The sequence below is a fragment of the Amblyraja radiata genome, chromosome 5 (genome assembly GCF_010909765.2).
Source record: "Amblyraja radiata isolate CabotCenter1 chromosome 5, sAmbRad1.1.pri, whole genome shotgun sequence".
In the NCBI taxonomy this organism is placed as follows: domain Eukaryota; kingdom Metazoa; phylum Chordata; class Chondrichthyes; order Rajiformes; family Rajidae; genus Amblyraja; species Amblyraja radiata.
Genome location: NC_045960.1, coordinates 76,846,957 through 76,857,012, shown reverse-complemented (window position 1 = coordinate 76,857,012; position 10,056 = coordinate 76,846,957).

Here is a 10,056-nt window from a genome sequence, read left to right as displayed (position 1 = left end):
AATAAAGCTTTGTTGAAAACTCCAGTAGTCGTTTCTCAGAACACTAAAGCAGTAAGAATGTTCAAACATTTTGTTTTATATTATTTAAGCCAGATTTCTTTGTTTTTATCTTCATGCCTGATTCAATTTTATTAATTCAAATGTATCTGAATGTCATAATGTACAAATTATTAAAATCATTGCAAACTTTTAGTTTAGTTTAGTTTAGAGCTAAAGCGAGGAAACAGGCCCTTCGGCCCATCAGGTCCGCGCCGACTGTCCTACACACACTAGGGATTATTTACATTTATACCGAGCCAATCAACCTATAAACCTATAAGTCTTTGGTGTGTAGGAGGAAAGCAAATATTTTCCCACACGATCACGGGGAAAACGTACAAATTCCGTACAGACAGCACCCGTAGTCAGGATCAAACCTGCGTCTCTGGGGCTGAAATTGCTGTAAAGCATCAACTCTACCTCTGCTCCACCGTGCCGCCCACCATGGAACTGGCAAAGATCAGCAACTTGCTTTATTTACTGTCAGAGGCTGTTCAGGGTACAGTCTTCACTCTACACCAGCCAAGACACCACAGCTCTCCATTCCTGGTCACTAGTCTCCAGGGTGAAGAGGTCCAGTGAATTATTCCCTGGTAAGTGCTATTGTGAGCGACCATGGAATGTGATCCTCAATTTATCAGGGAACATGAAGCTCACACCAAAATTCATGCAATTATTAATATAGAGAGATAATTTGCTGCAAAATGCCAAACCACTATATTTGTCTGCTGGAAATCAGAAAGGGAATTACTATACTTGAAATCATTTGTGTTCTCATCAGAGGACAAACTAAAATGTCTGAAGAAGGGTCTCGACCTGAAACCTCTATCCAGAGATGCTGCATGTCCCATTAAGTTACTCCAGCAGTCTATCTTCAGTTCATTCCTATACATAAAATGATGCAAACATCTGCAAATATTGACCTGTTCTTCGTAAACTTGGGAATGTATTTCAATTTTCCCCATTAATCAAAACCTCTGCAGTATTACAAGAAATAGTATGAATTACATCATGGAGACATTTAGTCCATGCCAGTGTTCAGCTTACATACACTCACAACATTGCAGCCATACAGAGTATACTCATGACTGTACAGTCTAATGCACTCATGATTTTGCATCCAAATACCCGAAACGTCACATATCCACACAATATAGAAAAAACGAGCTGCAGATGCTGGTTTACAAAAAAAAAGAGTAACTCAGCAGATCGGCAGCATCTTTAGAGAACATGGATATGTGACATTTCAGGTCAGGGCCGCTCTTGTTTAAGGCCCTCTTAGTTATTAGAAATTGTTTCCAGTAATGTTGTCCCACCTTTACAACGTGGTAAAAACATTTTTTATCATTGTTCCACTATGTGACTACACTAATGAAACATATTTGTATTTGTGGCAATAGAGAAGCAAGGTACTGTTGATGCTGTTAATAATTTTTATTTCTAACAATACATGAGTGAAATAAAAGTGAAAATAATTTTTAACCCCCGATTAAACCTGCCTTAGCCTTACATAGAAGGAGCCCAATATACTGCACACAATATAGAAAGGAATTGCAGATGCTGGATTATAAGAATAAAAGACACAAAGTGCTGGAGTAATTCAGCGGGTCAGGCAGCATGTCTGGAGAACATGAATAGGTGATGGTTTGAGTCAGGGCCCATTTTCAGACACCCATTAATGCTTAGGCTTTTGAGAGAAAATAACATAATCCTTGCACTGCTGCTGTTTTTTCTATTGTAAATGCATAATTCTCTCCTTTGACTATAATGTGGAGTTACAATGAAACTTCAGAACTTTTGCATCTTTCAGTTTTTTACATTATCTTGATACAGAAGGCCTACAGATGGTATAGTGGCAGACCCTGCAGCTTAAGAGTAAAGACATTGAAAGCGGGAGTAGACCACACAAATCCTGCTCCGTCACTTAATTAGATCATGACCAAACATATAAAAAAATCTCAACACCACATTGGGCCCGATCCCATATGTTTGCATTTTAGGAAGCACTGCACCAAGATCCCACTCTACTTTACCATTTATTCTGTACTTACCATTAAAGAAAATATGTTTTCTACTCTTCCTACCAAAGTTAAAACCATATATTTCTTCACATTAAACTGCTTCTGCCACCTTCTGGCCCACGCACGTAACTTGTCTTAAATCTTCTGAAATCCCTTTGCAAAGCAATTCATTGCTAAACTATTTTTATTTTAGTTTATTGTTGTCACGTGGACTGAGATACAGTGTAATAATTGTTCTGCATGCTATTCATCTAATTATACCATACATATGTACAATAGACCCTCTTCAGGAACAGCACTCAGAGAGTCGCCACATTCTGGCAACATGTTGCAATTTACAAGTCTCTGAAGAGTCTGATCTTGCCCTTAGAAGATATGCAATTTCTTATATTCTCACTTTAAGGTCCGGTATTATGGCAGCACTCCTGCTAACTAAAAAAGACACACATTCCCTCTTTCTCTAACTTCAAGTAACCCCTGCATTCCCCCTTGCTCTATCCCTCCCCCACCCAAGTCACACCAGCTTCTCGTTTTCACCCAACAAACAGCTAACAATGGCCTGTTTCCTTTATCGCCGTTACTGTTTTGCATATCTTTCATTTATTGTTCTTTACCTCTCTACATCTTGTTTACTCTCTACATCTATATCTCTTGTTTCCCTTATCCCTAACTAGTCTGACGAAGGGTCTCGACCCGAAAAGTCACCCATTCTTACTCTCTAGAGATGCTGCCTGTCCCGCTGAGTCAAGAACGGAACTCACTATCAAAACATGGAGGGGACGGGGGCCACAATTTTTTGACGGCCACGTGCGCATGCGCACACTCACACACATGCGCGAGGCTTCGGAGGCTGAATCCAGCGCTAAAAACGGCGATTTTAAAATCGGGATCACAAAAACTTGGGGGGATGTCCCCCACCTCTCAAAACATGGGGGGGGGGCGTGTCTCCTCTGCCCCCCCCCCCCCCCGAGTTTTCCGCCGTTGCGCTGAGTAACTCCAGCTTTTTTTGTCTATCTTCGGTTTAAACCAGCATCTGCAGTTCCTTCCTACACACATTTTACTGTTCTCTCTCGTCAGTCTTTTAACCAATTCTTTATCCATGCTAATATATATTGCTCCCAACATCTTGACCCCTTAAATTTAAACATTTCTGTGCCTTATCTTATTCAATGTTTTCTGAAAATTCAAATACTTCACTGAGCCTTCTCTATATGTTGGTTATCCAAAGGGAAACAAAATGCTGTAGTAACTCAGCGGGACAGGCAGCATCTCTGGAGAGAAGGAATGGGTGACGTTTCAGGTCGAGACCCTTCTTCAGACAAGCTCTGTTAGATATTTCAGACTTCATGCTGCCACAGCAAGGCCACCAGCATAATCAAGGACTAGTCTCACCTCTTTAATAATGAAGCTCTGACCTCTGTTCCTAGACTCTTCCATTAGTGGAAACATCCTCTCCACATTCACTCTATTCAGGCCTTTCACTATTCGGTAAGTTTCGATAAGGTCAATGAAATGAGATTAGTGTAAACTCAACCATCCTGTTTTTATAGCTTGCCATCAAAGAGTGGTCTAGAAGCACAGTGCTCTCCTTTGAACTGAATCTTAACTATTTTAATATATTTTGGAAAGGGTCAATTCTGAGGTGATCATCAGAAAGGTAGGACATTAGTCTGAATGCACAATCTTCTTAATCAATGTTATATTTTCTGTCCCAGAGCTGTACTCCAGAGAACCAGAATGTTCAGAGGTCTACATGAAAACAAGTACTATATTACATGAGTTGCAGCATTAAGAGGTACTGAGTCTGAAAAAGAGTGTCGACCTGAAGGTTCACTCATCCTTTTTCTCCAGAGATGCTGCCTGACCTGTTGAGTTACTCCAGCACTTCATGCCTATCTTTGGTATAAGCATGTATCTGCAGTTCTTTGTTTCTACTGAAAATGTTGTTCACTTTTAAAATGCTTTAGGTTTAAAGATGAAGGTGATGAAGCTAGTCCACATTTATTCTGTGGTGTTTTTTTTCATTCAGGGAACCTGAGGCACTCTGGAAGTTTCAGTGTGTATTGTTTTCTGGTATTGGCAAGATTTTTTCCTGATGAGATGGGCTGAGTGATGAGAATGATTGGACGGACAGCTCATCAAAGACATTTACTGATGGCAGGAAGCAGATACAATTATTTCTTCTTCCTTGCTTATCCTGCTTTATCTCAAAACAAATTAGCATGCCCTTTGGGCCAACGCAGGTATCTTAACTCTCTTTCTTTGCTTGTGACACGTATACTGCTGGAGCTGCAGAGATTATATTCTCTTCAGTCATGGGTCAGGGATAATGATTTTAACTGAGCGAGGTCCCTTAGGGTGTGCACTGCAAATTTACCAAAGAGAATGTCAAGCATCGAGGATTTAAATTCTGTAAAAATACATTGCATGTCACATCTTGAAGCAAGTTTTATGTCCTGCAAATCTGGAACTGTGATCTGAGCATTCCAAAGTTCACTGGTTGTTAACGGGAATGTAACAACTACAACCTATACATTCCTGCCACTCCGTCAATCATGTGGTGGAGGTTCATTCAGAGCTTCCACCAGTCTGACAATATTTGTTCCAAACTAATACAAAACTTAAACCACTTGCATGCACATTATAATGCAATTGGATCTAATATGAATGCATTAAATAAGAAGTGACATTTAAAAAATATATATTAGTTTCCTTGTCGCAATAGGTACTCCTTTCTTCCAAAATCAGGCTCCTGGAAATGATTCTTGTGAGAAAAGACACAAATATGCTGAGCAAAGGAGCAGAGAACCACAGCCGGGAGATTAGCTCAAATAGTACAGTTGCGGTGCTGGCTCGAAGGGCCGAATGGTCTCCTCCTGCACCTATTTTCTATGTTTCTATGTACAGCACTAGCTTAGCATGCAAGAGGTAATGGAATGAACGCTTGCAGCCTCCCCGTTTTGGGCAGCTGGTAGAGCTGCTGCCTCACAATGCCAGGGACACAGGTTCAAACCTGACCTCGGGTGCTGCATGTGTGGAGTTTGCACATTCTCCACATGGAGTTTGGAGTGTGGGGATTGCACATTCTACACATTGTGACAGTGTGGGTATCCTCCGGGTCCTCCAGTTTCCTCCCGCAACCCAAAGACGTGCAAATTTGTATATTAATTAGTCTCTGTAAATTGCCCCTTGCATGTACAGTAGGTGAATGGTATAATCTGTTGTTCTGAAGAGAATGTGCAAAGAATAAAGATTGGGATTAATGCAGGATTACTTTAAAATAAGTGGTCGATGGTCAGCACACATTCGATGAACCAAAGGGCCTGTTTCTCTTAATATCTATGTCCTTTTGCCTTTTGCAGATGCATCGTTACAAGTTTTTGGAGAATGTTCCATCATACTCCTAACTTGAATCTTGTAAGGAGTAGAGAGGATTTGGACACAGTCTTTATTATAGGTGAGAGGGGCAAAGTTGATAGGAAATGTGTGGGGCAAGTTTTTTACATAGAGAGTGGTGGGTGCCTGGAACGCACTGCCAGGGGTAGTGGTGGAGGCAGATATGATAATAGTATTTAAGAGGCTTTTACATAGGCATATGGATATGCAAGGAATGGAGAGATATGAAGGCAGAGGGGCGATTATTTTAACTTGGCATTCATGTTCGGCATGAACATTGTGGGCCGAAGGGCCTGTTCCTGTGCTGTAATGTTCTATTGTCCATGTTATAAAGTGGCTGGAAGTTAAATAAGGCTTTGGTAAAACCATACATGGAATACTTTGCACAGTCTTGTCTTTTTACGAGAGGATTTGAGTTTAGGGGCAAGGAGGTCCTTCAGTAGTTGTACCGGCCCCTGGTGAGACCACACCTGGAGTATTGTGTGCAGTTTTCATCTCCTAATTTGAGGAAGGACATTCTGGCTATTGAGGGAGTGCAGCGTAGGTTCTCAAGGTTAATTGCTGGGATGGCGGGACTGTCATATGAAAGAATGGAGCGACTGGGCTTGTATTCACTGGAATTTAGAAGGATGAGAGGGAATCTTAAACGTATAAAATTATTAAGGGATTGGGCACGCTAGATGCAGGAAATATGTTCCCGATGTTGGGGGAGTCCAGAACGTGGGGTCACAGTTTAAGAATAAGGGGTAGGCATTTAGAACTGAGATGAGGAAAAACGTTTTCACACAGAGAGTTGTGAATTTGTGGAATTCTCTGCCTCAGAAGGCGGTGGAGGCCGTTTCACTGGATGCATTCAAAAGAAAGTTAGATAGAGCTCTTCGGGCTTGCGGAATCAAGAGGTATGGGGAGAAGGTAGGAATGTGGTACTGATTGTGGATGATCAGCCATGATCACATTGAATGGCGGTGCTCGAAGGGCCAAATGGCCTGCACCTAATGTCTATGTAGCTATGTATCTATGAATGATAAATTGAAACAAAGGATCGTTATATTCATTGTGGGTTGAAAGGGTTGTTCTGTTGGGGGATTGAGTAGAATACCCCTATCTGCTGTAGAGCTTGGAAGAATGAAATAATATTGTTAAAATCGGGTTCATGCCTATAGATTTGATTGGAGAAACAAGAATTGGCGAGTTTACTCAAGAGCTATTCTCTCTCAGAAACTTGCAAGTATTTGGAATTCTCTACATTTGTGAATGCTCACTATAGTTCAAAACATACATTAATTGATTTTGGGGCACCAGGGGAATCAGGGAATGCGGCAATTCAATGGACGTGTACACTTGATGTGAAACTTCAGTTGTAACCCTGCTGAAAGAGTGAATGGAGAGAACACGCTGAAGGTTAAATGGAATAAGACAAGAAAGGAATGTGGGTGTGATAGAGGCTGGTAGATAATGAGAAATGGATTAAGGATAACAAAGGCAACATGAGAAAGGAAACTCCTGTAAGAGAGAAGAATATAGTATAATGAGATGTAGAGAAGGAATGAAAGGGCAATACAATGTTAAAGAGTACATTGTGAATTTGTGTGTATGTTGTAAACAAAGCATCTTTGACAAATTCTTAAAATGACCTGCCTAGCTTAGTTTAGTTTTAAACTAAACGTTTTACTACAGTTTAAACCAGCATCTGCAGTTCCTTCTTACACTTATAGTTTAGTTTAGTTTAGTTTAGAGATACAGCTGGGAAGCAGGCCATTCGGCCCACCAAGTCTGCACTGATTAACGATCACTGCACATTAGTTTTATCCGACAAGCTAAGGGCAATTTACAGAAGCCAGTTAACCTACAAACCTGCACGTCTTTGGAATATGAAGCACCCAGAGAAAACACATGCGGTCACAGGGAGAACGTGCAAACTCTATACAGACAACACCTGTACTCATGATCGAGCCCAGGTCTCTGGTACTGTAAGGCAATAACTAACTCTTTAAGATTGAAGAACAGTCACGACCGGACTATCACCTGTCCATTCCTTCCACAGATGCTGCCTGACCAGCTGAGTCCTTCCAGCATTTTGGGTTTTGAACACGAAGAGGACACTGGTGATGACCTTCTTTGTGTTTACAGATTTGTTTCCCTTCCTGAGGATGGTCATAACTACAACACGGACTTCTGGCATGTCCTCCTCCCCTCAGGCATGAAGCTAGTGTTATGAGTTTGTAACTCAATCCCCTGTCTACAATGCTTTAGAATTTCAGCTAGAATAATACCTGATCTTGGGGACTTGGTGCTTTCAGTTGAAACATGGCCTTTTCGACTTCTTGTTGGTCATTTGTGGCAAGAAGGTTCATAAGGTCATAAGGACATAAGGAATTATCAATTTGGCCCATCAAGTCTACTACGAAGGTTGAACTGGGTAGTTTGCTGAGGGACAAAGCCAGAAACGCTCCAATCAATTAGAGTTAATAAGTTATTCTACGTCTTCCTCAAGGAAACTCTGACAGCCTCTCTTAAACCCCTGTCCCACTTAGACGATTTTTTCGGCGACTACAGGTGATTAAGCTGTCGCCACATGGTTGTGCGGTGATGCCTATATGGTCATGAGTACTCTCCTCAAGTCACCTAAAGAGTCGTAATGTTTTTCTGGTCGCCACTGGATTTTGAAATTTTCAAAATGTTCAAATCTCCTGTCGTAGGTGCTGTCGCCGGTTGTCAGGTATGAGGTAGGTTGTCACCAGGTGTTGTTGGTTGTCGCCGGACGCTGACTTTGGTGAATTCCAATGGCGACTACCTACGTCAACTGGTGACAGGTACCGGTGACTGAATTGTCTTCAGTTGTCTTCAGTTATTGGTGACAGCGTCATTGCTTGTCATAGCTTGTCGCGGGTGGACGTAGGTTGATTTTGGTTGTCGCCTGTGTGGTCATAGGTTGTGGTAGGTGTGGTCGTATGTGGACGTCCTAATGGGTCGCCGGTTGTTGGTAGCTTGACGTCGACTAGGTGGTAGGTTGTTGTAGCTTGTCGTAAACATTGTCGTAGGGGAAGGTGCAGTTACCGCTTTTTCGACAACCTGCTACGACTGTGACAGTCTACGGCAGTCGCCGATAAAATCGCCTAAGTAGGACAGGCCCTTTACATTAAGAGGTTGACCTCCATTCTTGTTTGTCAGTGTGGTGGTGCTTGGACGTTTGGGCCGTAAGTGTTCTTCGCAGTGCCGAAGAGCCAAACCTAGGGTCAAGGGTCAAGCATCAAGAATGTTTTATTGTTATATGTCCTAAAATGGAACAATAAAATTCTTACTTATTACAGCACAACAAATTTGTACGCATAGTAGCCTGTACTAACTCTGTACAGGCAGCACCCATAGCCAAGATCGAACCCGAGTCTCCAATGCTGTAAGGCAGCAAATCTACCACTGCCCAAATCTTGGCTGTTGCAGGATTTCTGTTCTTTGCCTTGAACTTGCTTGATTTTCCAGTTGAGGATATTTGTATACAGTTTTGGTGGGTTTCTCAGCTTCTGTTTAAAGGAACATTCAAAACATGATTGCAGCAGTGACTGTCAAAGAGTAGTGCCATCTCTGGCCTTGAACCTGAAACTATTCTTGCAATCAAATCCCCAATGATGAGCTGCTGAGGCTTCCAGGCCCACCAATATTTATATCCTTCTACTAAGGTATGTTACAAAACTTACCTTCAGTGGCGCTGCAGTTCTGCCACTGCCCGTGTGCGCGACTTTGGCGCCTTTGAGAGGGGGGGGGGGGGGTTTAAAATGCGATTTTTCTGCAGCCTATTCAAATCGATCTCTGTCAGGCTGTTTAGTTGCTAAAGAAAAATCGCTTCGACTGCCATTTTATTAAGTTTATTAAAATTAGCGCTGGATCATTTAATTGTTGTAGTAAAATTAAAATCATCTTCAAATGCCGACAATGCCGACAACGGGACGGATCTCACGTAGGGGACAAGGCAAGGTATGCCGTTTATTTTTTCATATAAACTTGCTTCTTAGGATGCCTTTAATCAAAATTTCAGATTGCGAAAATGTGATTATGTAAATATACGAACCGGCAGGATTTTTCCTGCCGATATGGGGTTTAAATTCACTGCAACCGCAACGTTCCAAACCAGCGCGTTCCACAAAATCCCACTCGCAAGATGATTTAAATGCCCATTAATTTACAGGAACTGAACACTAAATTCCTTCCATTTGGCCTATAAATTCATGACAATGAGATTTAAAAATCATGTTATATTGGGAATTCTTGTGTGAATGTTATTTGGACACTTAGGCTTTTTTAAAATGTTAATCTTTTCTTAAGAAATGGATAGATGTTTAGATCTAGTAATTGAATTTTGTAATTAGCTACAATTGGGTAACTAACTAATTATATGCTTTAATTTCAGGTCATCCAAGTAAGATTGTTTCATATTTGTTTCAGAATGCTTCAATCTACAATAACTGAAAATTTCATTCAGTTCTCTTAATTTTTAAGAAAGTTATGGCCTTTTGACTGTCCTCGATCACAGCTTTTGTGTTAAGTCAATGGAAAAGCAATAGGGAACAAGATGTTAATTTCCGAGTATGAAAATGGCCATAAC